The 15,931-nt window shown below is 36.8% G+C and overlaps 1 pseudogene; it reads left to right on the top strand.

Moving 5' to 3' along the window:
- LOC112622612 overlaps positions 1–15,380 on the top strand; it is a 44,023-nt pseudogene extending 28,643 nt beyond the window's left edge.
- Positions 15,381–15,931: the final 551 nt, after the last annotated feature.

Below are 15,931 nucleotides of genomic sequence, written 5' to 3'. Positions count from 1 at the left end.
GGAAAAGTTCAAGCTCCTTAACATTATGTCCCAAGGCCTTTATCCTTGAATTCTATTATCTGGTACTCCCCATCTTAAACTTGACCAACATTCAACTGCTTCTTATTCCATATACATACCATGCTACTTCTCACCTTCAGGATATGCTTTTAAATGTCTCCACTATGGGAACTGTTATTCCATCCTCAACTGGCAACTGGCACACATAGATCATCTCTTTGGGAAGTCTTCCATGATTACTTCCTCCCCACACTGGCTAGATTATGAGGACTAACATCTGGGCTCTTAGCCATTCACCGCACTTATTTCATTGTGTTGAAATTACTGTATGTATTGCTGTATCTGTCTTTCCCTCTAGACTATGAGAAACTTCGAGGCAAGGATAGCACCTACATAGCAAATTCAACAAATGTTGAAACTCAATGAATGTTTGTTGAATGAACAAATGAATTTGTTAATATTTATATATTGCATACATTTCAGCCTTTTCTAGTAGGCCACAGACATCCCCAGTCAAAATGAAGAGATTTTCTGTTTTCAATGCACTCCATCAGATCTCTGCCTTCATATTGTCATTTAGGTTGTTGTGGAGGTTAATATCGTCAATATCATCATTATTGCTACATGTATTGGGTTCCAGAGGCAGAGGCAGTGAGATTAATTCATTTGCCAAGGTCATACAGTAAGTAAAGAGACATTTATGATCACTTACTACACTTTATTATGCTCATTTTTTTACTTATCTTTACTATACTGTCAATTCTTAGATGATTGTGCCTGAATCGGAGTCAGCTTTGAATAATAACAAAAATACTAGCAACCAATATTTATTGAGTACTCATACTACTTTTATAGGGCTGACCTCATTTAAGGCATTAAATGTGTATGCTGTAGGTGCTATTAACAAACCTACTTTATAATAAGATATATATTCAACCTACTTTACAGTAAAACGTATAGTAGTTATTTCTTTAAGATAAATTCCCAGAATTGAAATTACTGCAAAAGGTTATAATTATTTTTTCACTTTTAATTTATTATTTATGATTTTAAAAATAATCTTCATTTTTAGAACATTTTTGGATTTAAATAGAAATTGCAAAGATAAAATAGTTCTCATATACCTCACACCCATTTCCCCTTATTATTAACATCTTACATTAGGATAGTACACACATCACAGTTACTGAACTAATATTGAGTCTGCACTTTATTAAAATTCCCATAGATTTTACCTAAAGTTCCTTTCGTTTCCAGGATCCCCTCCAGGATACTAACTACATTATTTTAGTTTTCATGTTTCCTTAGGCTACTCTTGGCTATGATAGTTTCTCAGACTTTATTTGTTTCTGATGACCTTTATCATTTTTAGGAGTATTAATTATATATTTGTAGAAAGTATTGGGAACTTGTCTGATGTTTTCACATGATTAGACTGGGGTTGTGAATTTGGGGAAGAAAGACCACAGAGGTAAATTGTTATTTTCATCAAATCATATTAAGGGTACATACTATCAACATTTCTTATCACTGTTGATGTTGATCTTGATCATCTGGCTGAGGTAGTATTTGTCAGAGGTATCCATTTTAAAGATACTCTTCTTTCCCTCTTTTCATACTGCAGTTTTTGCGAAGAAGTCACTGGGTGCAGCCTACATTTAAGGAATGGGGTGTTATGTTCCACCTTCTTGAAGGTGGATTATCTACATAAATTATTTTGAATTCTTCGGCAAGGGAAATTTATCTCTTCTTTCTTTCTTCTCCCCTCCCCACCTCACTCCCTCCCTCTCTTTTTTGGTTCATGGCTGTTTTACACTTTGGGCTACAGTTCAATACTACCTTAATTTGTTACTCAAAATGTTTCAGCTTTAGGCATTGGTTCTGGTATCCCTTTGCTATATCCACAAAATTTGGTGAGGGAGTTTCTCTGAGCACTCCCTTACTTTCTGGTGTAACTGCAGAAAGTTATACCAGGCTCTTCTTACACATGTCCTGCCCCAGTCCTAGAGTCAGTCATTTTTTCAAGGATTTCTGGTTACTTAGATTGGAAAATGGTATTAAAAACGAAAATCTGGATGCGACGTGTGCTTGTTGCCAGTAGAGTATCATTTACTCTCAGCCTTCTCAGCTGACAGGGCGAGGGAATACATGTGAATATACTAACCTGTGTATACACAGACAGTCCCTGACTTATAATGATTTTTAACTATATCGTGGTGCAAAAAAATCATATACATTCAGTATGCTCCCCAACTTACAATGGGGCTATGTCTGGATAAACCCATTATAAGTTGAAAATACCTTAGTCGAAAGTGCAGTTTTGACTTACAGTATTTTTAATTTATGATGGGATTATCTGAATATAACCCCATCAAAAGTTCAGGAACATCTGTAAACATATCTACATGTAACTATTTGCATCTATATTAAGCCAAACAGTAGTTTATGCTGGTGTGTCCAACTGTAATCTATTACCACAGGGATCATCCTAGCCTCCTCCCTTTGCTTACCTTAAAATTTACACTTTAATAGTAAGAAACCTGGCTTCCACCATTTGCCATTCATTTACTTAATTGTTCAATTCTAGTACACATACACAGCAGTATCAGAATTGATGACTCATAACACTGTAGGAAATAACTATATCAACTAGAGTACATTAGCTATGTGCTGTTCCTTTTTCTTTTAGTCTTACGGATTACTCATTTTCAAATGGACTTAGGTCAGCAAATTTTATCCCAACACCCTTCAGTGAGGTTGTTCTATACATTTTGAAATACAATTAGATTATATTGTCACAGTCGATATTTCATCCTGGAACCCTCCAAATTCCAAAGTAATTTTGAAAAGTTTGCATACATTAAGGTTTACTCTTTGCTGTAAAGTCCTATAGGTTGTGAGAAAGGCACGGTGGCTCATGCCTATAATCCCAGCACGTTGGGAGGTGGAAGGCGGCAGATCGTTTGAGGTCAGGAGTTCAAGACCAACCTGACCAACATGGTGAAAAACTGTTTCTACTAAAAATACAAAAAAAATACCTGGGCGTGGTGGTGCATGCCTGTAATCCCAGCTACTCAGGAGGCTGAGGCAAGAGAATCGCTTGAATCCAGGAGGCACAGATTGCAAAAAGCTGAGATCGCGCCATAGCACTCCAGCCTGGGTGACAGAACAAAACTCCGTCAAAAAAAAAAAAAAAAAAGAAAAAAGCATAGTCATTTATCCACCATTACAGTATCATTACAGTATTACACGGAATATTTTCACCACCCAAACAAAATCCACTATACTTCACATATTCAACTTTCTCCCCTCCCCTTTAGCTCCTAGCAACCACAAATCTTTTTTTTCTTTTTTTCTTTTATTTAAAAGAAAGGAATCAAGATTAACCCAAATCCACATATAAAAGGAGAAACCTTGCAGAGTTCTCAAATTTCTATATATCCTCTTTATATTATGATTTATAGCTCTCATTATGCTGTACCTTTACTCCATTGATTCTATCATGAGACTTACAGGAAGAAACAGTGAAACTGATCTCCACAGGACCACTATCATGCTTTTTAGTCTTAGTTTGTGCACTCCTATGCATATGCTGCAGGAAGGGATGACTCCCCATAGTTTCCGCTGATAGGAAGACCATATGAATAAGGGAAGAGAAATATGAATGAAACATCCATATAATCTAGCAAGACTTTCTTGCTCTTTTTAATTTTTATTTTTATTTACTTATTTTTATATTATTTATTTTTAACTTTTACTACAGGTTCAGGGGTACAAGCACAGGCCTGTCACATAGGCAAACTCACATCATTTGCTGTACAGACCATTTCATAACCCAAGTACTAAGCCTAGTACCCATTAGTTGTTTTTTTCTGTTCCTCTCCCTCTTCCCACCTTCAGCTCTCAAGTAGAACCCAGTGTGTTTTTCCCCACTTTGTGTCCATGTATTCTCATCATTTAGCTCCCACTTATAAATGAGAACATGCAGTTCTGTTCCTGTGTTAGCTTGCTAAGGATGATGGCCTCCAGTTCCATCTATGTTCCTGCAAAGAACATGATCTTGTTATTTTTCATGGCTGTGTAGTATTCCACAATGTATGTGCACCATATTTTCTTTACCCATTCTACCATTGATGGGCATTTAGGTTGATTCCACGTCTTTGCTATTGTAAATAGTGCTGTAATGAACATGTGTGTGCATGCGTCTTCATGGTAGAATGATTTATGTTCCTTTGGGTATATATTCAGCATTGGGATTGCTGGGTTGAATGGTAGTTCTGTTTTTAGCTCTTTGAGGAATTGCCACACTGCTTTCCACAATGGCTGAACTAATTTGCACTCCAACTAACAGTGTATAAACATTCCATTTTCTCTGCAACCTACTGTTATTTTTTGACTTTTTACTAATAGCCATTCTGACTGGTGTGAGATGGTATGTCATTGTGGTTTTCATTTGCATATCTCTAATGATTGATGACACTGCACTTTTTTCATATGCTTGCTACCACATGTATGTCTTCTTTGAAAAGTGTCTGTTTATGTTCTTTGCCCACTTTTTAAAGGGGTTGTTTTTTCTTGTAAATTTGTTTAAGTGCCTTATAGATGTGGGCTATTAGACCTTTGTCAGATGCATAGTTTGTGAATATTTTCTCCCATTCTGTAGGTTGTCCATTTACTCTGTTGATAGTTTCTTTTGCTGTGCAGAAGCTCTTAAGTTTCATTACATCCCATTTGTTAATTTTTTCATTTGTTGCAATTGCTTTTGGCATCTTTGTCATGTAATCTTTGACAGTTCCTATGTCCAGAATGGTATTGTCTAGGTTATTTTACAGGGTTTTTATAGTTTCGGGTTTTACATTTAAATCTTTAATCCATCTTGAGTTGGTTTCTGTATGTGGTATAAGGAAGGGATCCAGTTTCAATCTTCTACATATGACTAGCCAATTATCCCAGCATTAATTATTAAATAGGGAGTCCTTTTTCCATTGCTTGTTTTTGTCAGCTTTGTCAAAGATCAGATGATTGTAAGTATGTGGCCTCATTTATGGGCTCTCTATTCTGTTTCATTGGTCTATGTGTCTGTTTTTGTACCAGTGCCATGCTGTTTTGTTTACTGTAGCCCTGTAGTATAACTGAAGTTGGAAAATGTGAGACTTCCAGCTTTGTTCTTTCTGCTTAGGATTGCTTTGGTCATTTGGTCTGTTTTTGGTTCCATATGAATTTTAAAATAGTTTTTTCTAGTTCTGTGAAGACTGTTGGTAGCTTGATAGAAATAGCATTGAATCTGTAAGTTGTTTTGGGAAGTATGGCCATTTAATGATATTTATTCTTCCTGTCCATGAGCATGGGATGTTTTTCCATTTGTGTCATCTCTGATTTTTTTGAGCAGTGTTTCATAATTCTCATTTTAGAAATCTTTCATCTCTCTGGTTAGCTGTATTCCTAGGTATTTTATTCTTTCTGTGACAATTGTGAATGGGATTGCATTCCTGATTTGGCTCTTGGTTTGACTGTTGTTGGTGTATAGAAATGCTAATGATTTTTATACATTGATTTTTTTATCCTGAAACTTTGTGAAGTTGTTTATCAGCTGAAGGAGCTTTTGGGCTAAGATGACGAGGTTTCTAGATATAGAATCATGTCAACTGCAAACAGGAACAGTTCAACTTCTTCTTTCCTATTTGGATGCCTTTTATTTCCTTCTCTTGCCTGATTGCTCTGGCAAGGACTTCTAATACTATGCTAAATAGGAGTGGTGAGAGAGGGCTTCCTTGTCTTGTGTCAGTTTCAAGAGGAATGCTTCTAGCTTTTGCCCATTCAATATGATGTTGGCTGTGGGTTTTTCATATATACCTCTTATAATTTTGAAGTGTATTCCTTCAATACCTAGTTTAAGTGAGAGTTTTTAACATGAAGAGAAAGCCTTTCCTGCATCTATGGAGATAATTATGTGATTTTAGTCTTTAGTTCTATTTATGTGATGAATCACATTTGTTGATTTGCTTATTTTGAGCCAATCTCGAATCCCAGGGATAAAGTATATTTGATCGTGGTGGACTCAATTTGTGATGTACTGCTGGATTCGGTTTGCAAGTATTTTGTTGAGGATTTTTGCATCAGTGTTCCTCAATTATATTGGCCTGAAGTTTTCTTTTTTTGTTGTGTCTCTGCCAAGTTTTGGTATCAGGTTAATGCTGAGTTTGGGAAGATTCCCTCCTTCTCAATTTTTGGGAATAGTTTCAATAGGAATGATATCACCCCTTCTTTGTACATCTAGAATAATATGTCTGTGAATCTCTCTGGTCCTGGGCTTCTATTTGTTGGTAGGCTATTTATTACTGATTCAGTTATGGAGCTTGTTATTGGTCTGTCCAGAAAATCAATTTCTTTCTGGTTCAGTCTTGGAAGGGTGTATGTGTTCAGGAATTTATCCATCTGTTTTCTTGTAATTCTTAGTTTCCTTGGATTGAGTTTTGCTTTTCCCCTGAGCCTCTATGATCTTTGTTTCTATCTGTATTCTGAATTCTATTTCTGTCATTTCAGCCAACTCGGTCTAGTTAAGAAACCTTGTTAGAGAACTACTGTAGTCATTTGGAGAACATAAGACACTCTGGTCATTTGAGTTGTTGGAGTTCTTGCATTTGTTCTTTCTCATCTCTGCATGTATGTGTTCCTTTAACTGCTGGGCTGTCCCTGATTGAAGTAGTCAGGTAGGGGCATGGTGGTTGTACTGGAGTCCCAGGTCAGGCGGCCGTGCCCAGTGAGAAGTGAGGACTAGGACCTTCATGGAGAACAGACAAGACACTTTAATGTGAGGTAGGTGCTCCTCTGGGGGTCTGGACCAGCACCTGGTCTTGTGGATGCTCCAGAGCCTGGAGACAGCAAGGGTGAGGGCTGGAAGACAGCAAAGATGGCAACCTGCCCCTTCCACTGGGAGCTCTGTCCCAGGAAGCTGCAGAGCTACTACTGGCTCCATAGTCCAGTGTGGGGTGGCTGGAGACCCAAGCCAGAAGAACTTGTCCAGTGAGGAAATATGGGATCAGGGACCCATGTAACAAAGACTCTGGCCACTTTTCCACAGGGCTGTTGCAGTATGCTGGGGTTCTGACCTAGTACCAAAACCTCAAGTTTTCCAGTACCTCAAGGTATCCAATCTTTTTATTGTCTCTAGAGCTTTGCCTTTTTAGAAATGTTAGATAATTAGAATCACACATTATGTAGCCTTTTTAGACTAGTTTCTTTCACTTAGCAATATTCATTTATGCATTTAAGTTTTATTCATGTCTTTTCATGTCTTGACAGCTCACTTCTTTTTATTGCTGAATAATATCTCATCGTATGGATGTGCCAAAATTATTTTATCCATTCACTTATTAAAGGACATCTTGGTTTCTTCCAATTTTTGGTGACTATGAAGAAAGCTGGTATAAACATCTCTGTGCAGGTTTTTGTTTTGTTTTGTTTTGTTTTGTTTTGCAAGAGAACAAATCCACTTATTTATTTACTTTTCATTAGTTTAAGTCCTTGAGGGGTACAGTATTGTTACTGGAAATTCTGTGTTGGAATGGATTCTTTAACCTAGAAGATCAACAGAGCCAGTAATCTCGGTTCCTGTGATACTGAGCAAAGAATTGCAAACTAACACCAAAATGCAAGCTCAAAGCAGAGTTTACTGAAGAACAGTAATACACTCTCAGAGAGAGAGAGAGTGGGCTGATCTCTGCGAAGTGAAATCAGCCTCTCTACAAAACTCAGAGAGGTTTTATGCAGGTTTTGTGGGAAGGAGTTAGGGTTTGGCCTGTGTCTGAGTAAGAAGATGATGTCATTTTATTGGCAATATATGGACATATAGCTAAAATTAAACTGTGCATGTTCTTCCTCATATTTTGTTAACAAAAGCCCATGGTAGGCGGCTGTAAAAGCACATGTAAATTTTATTATAATGATGGTATAATGAGCATGGGGTGAACTTGAGGACACAGTTCTATGTTACTGGGCATGTGCCACTTTAAGTAATTTCCACCTGTGCCCTACTTTCTCCTCCAGGATGTGTTGGCCCCCAGACTTTACCACAAACTCCAACTGTTAGGGTGGAATTAGGGCAGTTCTGGTGGTGAACTTAGGTGGGCCATGGGCTGTCTTAGTGACAGCCTTTCTGCTCTCTTTTCTTATCCCCTCCCAGCTGCTAATATCTATCTAATTACCTAAAAGTATCACATTGATTTTGTGTTCAATGGCCTTAGCAGGAAAGTTGTTTTGGAATTTATTACGAACAATGTCACTTTTTCCACGGGCACAAGTTGCCTTTTCCCAGATTACTCTGGTTTTGTTTGGTTTGCTGGCAGAAATCACTGCGCTGTTCTTTGCTTCGTACACAGAAGCACATCTCTTGACCAAACAGAATTCAGTTTCATCTCGGACACAAATACTTTCAATTTTAAGAAGAGCCGTGTGCTCCCTTTGGTTCCAGAGATCCCACTTAGAGCCATCAAAAGTGGCCTTGGAAAACAGCCTTCCAAACAGATTTACCTTTTAGAAGTCCTTTTCCCAGTAGGCCTCCACAGACTACAAGATGGTGGAAAGAACCATGTTGAGGTTTTTTTTATGGATATACGTTTTCAAATCAGTTGGGTAAATATATAGGCATGATTTCTGAATTGTTAGGTTTTCTTTTGAAATTTAGCCATTCTCATAAATATGTAGTGGTATGTCATTGTTATTTTAATTTGCAGTTCCTAATGACAAATGATGTTGAGTGTCTCATTTCCTTATTTCCCAACTGTGGATCTTCTTTGATGAGGTGTCCAGATCTTTAAATTATGTTTTCAATTGAGTTGTTTGTTTTGCTGTTGTTGTTATTGTTGAGTTTTAAGAGTTCTTTGTATATTTTGGATACAAGCCTTTTTATCAGATATGTGTTTGCAAATATTTTCTTCAGTTCTGTAGTTTGTCTTTTCATTCTGTAAATAGTCTTTCACAGAGCAGAAGTTTTTAATTTTAATGACATCAATTTTTTTCTTTCATAGATTGTGCTTTTGATGTTGTATCTAAACACTCATCACTATAATCAAGGTCACCTAGATTTTTGCTGATGTTTTCTTACAGAAGTTTTATGTTTTGCATCCTACATTTGGGTCCACAATGCAATTTGAGTTAATTTTTGTGAAAGATGTAATGTTTCTCTATAGGTTTTGTTTTGTTTTTGCATGGACATTCTAGACTATTTGTTGAAAAGGCTATTCTTTCTCCATTGAATTTTCTTTATTTCTTTGTCAAAGATAAGTTGACTATATATATGTTGGTCAATTTCTAGGCTCTACATTCTTTCCATCATTCTATGTGTCTATTCTTCCCCAATATAACAAGGTCTTAACTACTGTAACTTTGCATTAAGTCTTGAAATCAAGTAGTGTGAGTTCTCCAACTGTGTTCTTCTGTAGTATTGTGTTAGCTATTCTAAGTCTCTTACATTTTCATATGAACTTTAGAATCAGTTGGTTGATATTAACAAAATAGCTTGCTGGGATTTTATTGACATTGCATTGAATGTGTACACCAAATTGGGAAGAATTGGCATGTTAATAATATTTAGTCTTCCAACCAGTGCACATAGAATATCTTATCTCTCCATTTATTTATATCTCCATTCATTTATTTCATTGGAGTTTTATAGATTTTCACATGCAAATTCTGTGCATAATTTGCTAGATTTATACCTAAGTATTTCATTGTCTTTGGTTATATTGTAAATAGCATTGCTTTTCAAATTTCCATTTCAAGTTGTTCATTATTGATAAAGCAATTAACTTTTGTATATTATCCTTGTATCCTGTAAACTTCCTATGGTCCCTTATTCATTCTAGGAATTTTGTTGTTGATAACCCTTTGGGATTTTCCACATAGATAATCATGTTATCTGTGAATAAAGACAGTTATATTTTTTCCTTTCCAGTCTACATACATTTATTTCCTTTTCTTATCTTATTGTGCTTGTTAGGAATTCCAGTATGATGCTAACTAGGAGTGGTGGGGCAGGGTATCTTTGCCTTATTTATAATTTTAAGGAGAAAATGTTCAGTTAGTCATTTAAGTCTGATATCCGCTGTAGGCCAATTTTAGATATTCTTTATCAAGTTAAGAAAGTTCTCTCTATCCTTTGTGTGCTGAAAGTTTGTTTTATGAATGGGTGTTAGTTTTTTGTCAACTGATTTTTCTGCACCAGTTGATAACATCATATTTTTCTTCTTTAGCCTGTTGATGTGATGGATTATACTGACTGACTTTTAAATGTTGATTTTTGAGTTATTTGGAATGATTTTTGAACCAGCCTCGGATAACTAGAATAAATCCCACTTGGTCTTGATGTTTAATTATTTTTATACATTATTGAATTCAATTTGGTATATTTTATTGAGGATTTTAACATTTATTTTATGAGAGATTTTAGTCTGTAGTTTTCTTTCTTATAATATCTTTATCTGATTTTGGTATTGGAGTAATAGTGGTCTCATGAAATGAGTTAGAAAGTGTTCCCTGTACTTCTATTTTCTGGAAGAGATGGTGAGAATTTGTATCCTTTCTTCCTTAAATATTGATGGAATTCACAAATGAAATCAAATGGACAAGGTGCTTTACATTTTAGAAGTTAATGAATTATGGATTCAGTTTCCTTAATAGATATAATTCTATTCATATTTTCTAATCTTCCTTGTATGAATTTTGGTAATATGTATATTTTAGGAAATTAGTCCATTTTACCTAAGTTATTAAATTTGTGGGCATAAATTTGTTCAGAGTATTCATATATTATTCTTTTAACATCCATGGGAGTAGTAGTGATGACCATTCCTTCATTTCTGATGTTAGTAATTTGCATCTTCTTTCTTTTTTTCTTAGCACGGATAGAGATTTCAATTTTATTGATGTTTTCGAAGAAGCAGTTTTTGGTTATGTTGACTTTCTCTGTTGTTTTCCAGTTTTCAGTTTCACTGATTTCTGCTCTGATTTTTTATCATTTCTTTTCTTTTGCTTCCTTTTGAGTTTACATTGCTCTTCTTTCTCCAGTTTCCTAAGGTGAAGCTTAATAACTTTCCACCTTTTTTTCTTTTCTAACATATACTTTTAATACTATGAAAACCTCACTGCTTTTGCTGCATCCCACAAACTTTGATAAGTTGCATTTTTATTTTAATTTAGTTCAAAGTATTTTAAAATTTCTCTTGAGATTTCTCTTTGACCTACATGTTATTTAGAAATACGCTGTTTAATCTCCAAACATTTCTGGTTTTCCCAGTTATCTTTCCATTGTTGATTTCTAATTTAATTGTATAGTGGTTTGAGGACATACTTTGTATGATTTCTATTCTTTTAGATTTGTTAAGGTATGTTTATAGCCCAGAATGTGGTGTATCTTGGTGAATGTTCCACATGAGCTCGAGGAAGCAGTATATTCAGCTGTTGTTGGTTGGAATATTTTATGTCAGTTAGATCAAGTTGACTGAGAGTGTTCTTTAGATCAACTACACTCTTACTGATTTTCTGAATGCTTGACCTATCAATTACTGAAATTAGTGTTGAAGTCTCTAATACTGAAGTTGTTTATTTTTCTTCGCAACTCCATCAGGTTTTGCCTCACATATTTTGACACTGGTTTTGGGTACATACACATGAAATACGTATTAATTATCCTCTTTATATCTTGTTGAATTTGATTTGATAAATTTCTAAAAGATTTGTGCATGTATGTTAATGACGAATATTAGACTATAATTTATTTTTCTTGAAGAGTCCTTGGTAGGTTTTGGTATCAGATTTATGGTGACATCATAAAATGAGTTGAGAAGAGTTACCTTCTCTTTATTCTGAAAGAGTTTGAGTGTAACACTGGTAACATTTCTTCCTTAAATATTTCATAGGATTTGGCAATGAAGCTGTCTAAGCATAGAGCTATTTGTTAGAATATTAAGAAATTATGAACTTAATTTCTTTCAAGACTATGCAAATTTTACATTTCTTCTTGTTTCCGTTTTGATAAGTTGTATTTTCTAAGAAATTGGTCTATGTTATCTAATTCATCAAATCTTCTAGCATAAAACTTTTATAAAACTTTCTTATTATCCTTTTAATGCCTGAGATTCTGTAATAACATTCTTTTATTCCCTATTTTTTTCTTTATCAGAATATGTCAGGATTTATAAATTTTCTTACTATTTTCAAAGAACCAAATGATGGCTTTGCTGATTTTCTCAATTGTCAGCTTTCTATTTTTTTATTTCTGCTCTTATCTGTATTATTTTATTTCTTGTTTACTTTTATTCTAATTTACGGTTTTTCTCCAGCTCTTTAAATTAGGAGTTTAGAACATTGATTGCAATTTCTTCTTCTAATTATTTATTTTCCTATAAAGCCTGCTTTAGTTGCATCTCATACATGTTAGTATGCTGTGTTTTAACTATTATTTAGATTGGATACTTTTTGTTGTTGTTGTTGAGACAGGGCCTCACTGTGTGCCCAGACTGATCTCAAACTTCTGGCCTCAATTGATCCTCCTGCCTCTGCCTCCTAAAACGTTGGGATTACAGGTGTGAGCCACTGTGCTTGGCCTTAAAAATTTGTATAGATATTTCATTGTTATTGATTTCCCATTTAATCCCCTTGTGGTCAAGTTCTATATTATTTCATATTTGAAATTTATTAAGAATTATTTAACAGCCCATAGAATTATAGATCTTTGTGAGTGTTTCGGGCCCATTAATTTGGCCTCCACCAGGTCAAATGATTTACAGTGTAATACAACTCTTCCATATTATAATTAATCTTTGCCAATTTATTATATTAACTATATAATAGGGGTATTAAATTCCCTAACAATAATCTTAAATTTGTCTAATTATTTTTTTAGTCTGTCAAATATTGCTTTATGTATCTTGAAGGTCTGTTATTATGTGCTTACCTTATACTGGCTCTTTTACCTCTACTAACTTTGGTCTGTCCACATCCTGACATCCTTTAAGGAAGTGAAAAATAAAAAGATTCTATTTTGTTTTAGGCACTTTTCTTTTGGGTTTTTCTGTAATATTTAATCAGATCTAATGCTAAATGATACAAATACTATGACAAAAAAGTACAAGACACTATGAACATGTGTGCAATGGGGATCTAACCCTGTTATGGGAGCCAGAGTTTTCCTAAGTCATACATTTAAGGTAAAGTGGGTATTAGCTCTAGTTAGAAGTTGTGAAAGAGTATTCCAAGAGGGAGAACGTTATGTGCAAAAGCCCTGAGTCAAGGGAAGCTTGGCTCTTTGGAGAAACAGAAAGAGGTCCAGATTAGCTTCCCTGTATATTAAAAGCAGAAGTAGTAAATGAATGATAGGCATTCTAGATCACATTTTCATTAGACAAGAAGAAAGACTTACAATGTTCTAAGCTTCTAGATATGGAGGCTTTGGAGCTTCCTGAGAGCACTAGAAATATTAAGAGATTTTAAGATGAGAAATGCCATGATCTGATGTGCAATTTTAAAAGATACTTAAAGTGCTGTGTGAGAATAAATTGTAGGGGGCAAGAAATGGATGCAGAGAGATCAGTTAAGAGGTGACTGAGGCCAGGCGCGGTTACTCACGCCTATAATCCCAGCACTTTGGGAGGCCGAGGTGGGTGGATTACGAAGTCAAGAGTTCGAGACCAGCCTGACTAACATGGTGAAACCCCATCTGTACTAAAAATACAAAAATTAGCCGGGCATGGTGGTGAGTGCCTGTAATCCCAGCTACTCAGGAGGCTGAGGCAGGAGAATCGCTTGAACCTGGGAGGCAGAGGTTGCAGTGAGCCAAGATCATGCCACTGCACTCCAGTCTGGGTGACACAGCAAGACTCTGTCTCAAAAAAATAAATAAATAAATAAAATAAAAATAAAGGTGATTGAAGTGATTAAGGTGGGAGAGAAATGATAGAACTTTTGGTTAAACTATATGCAGTAGAGGTGAAGAAGTGGAAAAAATCAAGATATATTTTGTATGCAGAATTAATAGGAGGTGGTCATGAATTAGATATCCGTTAGAAGGGAGAATATTATAAAATGTCATTGATTACTTTTTGCATGTGTGCACTGTGGGGAGGGGAAGATAGGTTTTTAACATGTTGATTTTCAAGATGCCTGAGTTATATTAAGGAGAAAGTACCACACAAGCTATGAGATACATGAGCTAGAAAGAAGACCTAGGTTGAACATATATATCTGAGAGTTATGAATGCAGATGGCAATCAAGGCTATGAGAGTGCATGAAATAATTTAGGCAGGGCTCTCTGCTCCTCCTGTTTGTCAGACAGCCACATCTTCTCTCGCATTGCCAGCCACATCTCTGAGACACCACGGGGAAAGTGAAGGTAGGAGTCAACGGATTTGGTCGTATTGGGTGCCTTGTCACCAGGGCTGCTTATAACTCTGGTAAAGTAGGTATTGGCGCCATCAATTACCCATTCATTGACCTCAACTACATGGTCTACATGTTCCAGTATGATCCCACCCAAGGCAAATTCCATGGCACTGTCAAGGCTGAGAATGGGAAGTTTGTCATCAATGGAAATCCTATCACTATCTTCCAGGAGCGAGATCCCTCCAAAATCAAGTGGGGTGATGCTGGCGCTGAGTATGTCATGGAGTCCACTGGTGTCTTCACTGCCATGGAGAAGGCTGGGGCTCACTTGCAGTGGGGAGCCAGAAGGGTCATCATCTCTGCCCCCTCTGCTGACCCCTCCATGTTCAGGGTGGGTGTGAACCATGAGAAGTATGACAACAGCCTCAAGATCATCAGCAATGCCTCCTGAACCACCAACTGCTTAGCACCCCTGGCCAAGGTCATCCATGACAACTTTGGTATCGTGGAAGGACTCATGACCACAGTCCACACCATCACTGCCACCCAGAAGACTGTGAATGACCCCTCCAGGAAACTGTGGTGTGACATCCACAGGGCTCTCCAGAACATCATCCCTGCCTCTACTGGAGCTGCCAAGGCTGTGAAGAAGGTCATCTCTGAGCTGAATGGGAAGCTCACTGGCATGGCCTTCCATGTCCCCACTGCCAGCATGTCAGTGGTGGACCTGACGTACCATCTGGAAAAACCTGCCAAATATCATGACATCAAGAAGGTGGTGAAGTAGGCATCAGAGGGCCCCCTCAAAGGCATCCTGGGCTACACTGAGCACCAGGTGGTCTCCTCCAACTTCAACAGCGACACCCACTCTTCCACCTTCTATGCTGGGGCTGGCATTGCCCTCAACGACCACTTTGTCAAGTTCATCTTCTGGTATGACAATGAATTTGACTACAACAACAGGGTGGTGGACCTCATGGCCCACATGGCCTCCAAGGTGTAAGACCCCTGGACCACCAGCGCCAGTGACAGCACAAGAGGAAGAGAGAGGCCCTCACTGTTGGGGAGTCCCTGGCATGCTCATCCCCCACCACACTGAATCTCCCCTCCTCACAGTTTCCATGCAGACCCCTTGAAGAGGGAGGGACCTAGGGAGCCCCATGTTGTCATGTACTATCAATAAAGTCCCCTGTGCTCAGCCAAAAATAATAATAATCATAATAGTTTAGGCAGGAAGGATAACATAAGTAAAAAATCTTGTAAAGCAGCCAGAAGTAATTGAATTTTAACATTCACAGGCCACAAAGAAGAGGAGGAGCCGATAAGGATGAGAAAAAGGGAACAGACATATAAGTGATATTACAGAAGCCAATGTTTTCCCTTAGGTGTTATTCACATTTGCTTTTGTGTATGGTGTGTATGGATTCTTCAGGTTCAAGACAGTTTCTCCAAGATCAGAGGGAGGTCATTCATCTTTGTGTGGTTCACAGGCAGGTGAGTCCTATTGCAAAGTTGCTGAGTCCATAAAATTACAGTTCATTTACTGGCAAGTTC

Source organism: Theropithecus gelada, chromosome 4, assembly GCF_003255815.1.
Source record: "Theropithecus gelada isolate Dixy chromosome 4, Tgel_1.0, whole genome shotgun sequence".
Classification (NCBI taxonomy): Eukaryota; Metazoa; Chordata; class Mammalia; order Primates; family Cercopithecidae; genus Theropithecus; species Theropithecus gelada.
Note: the sequence above shows the minus strand (reverse complement) of the source record. Positions and strands in the feature narration are given on the sequence as shown.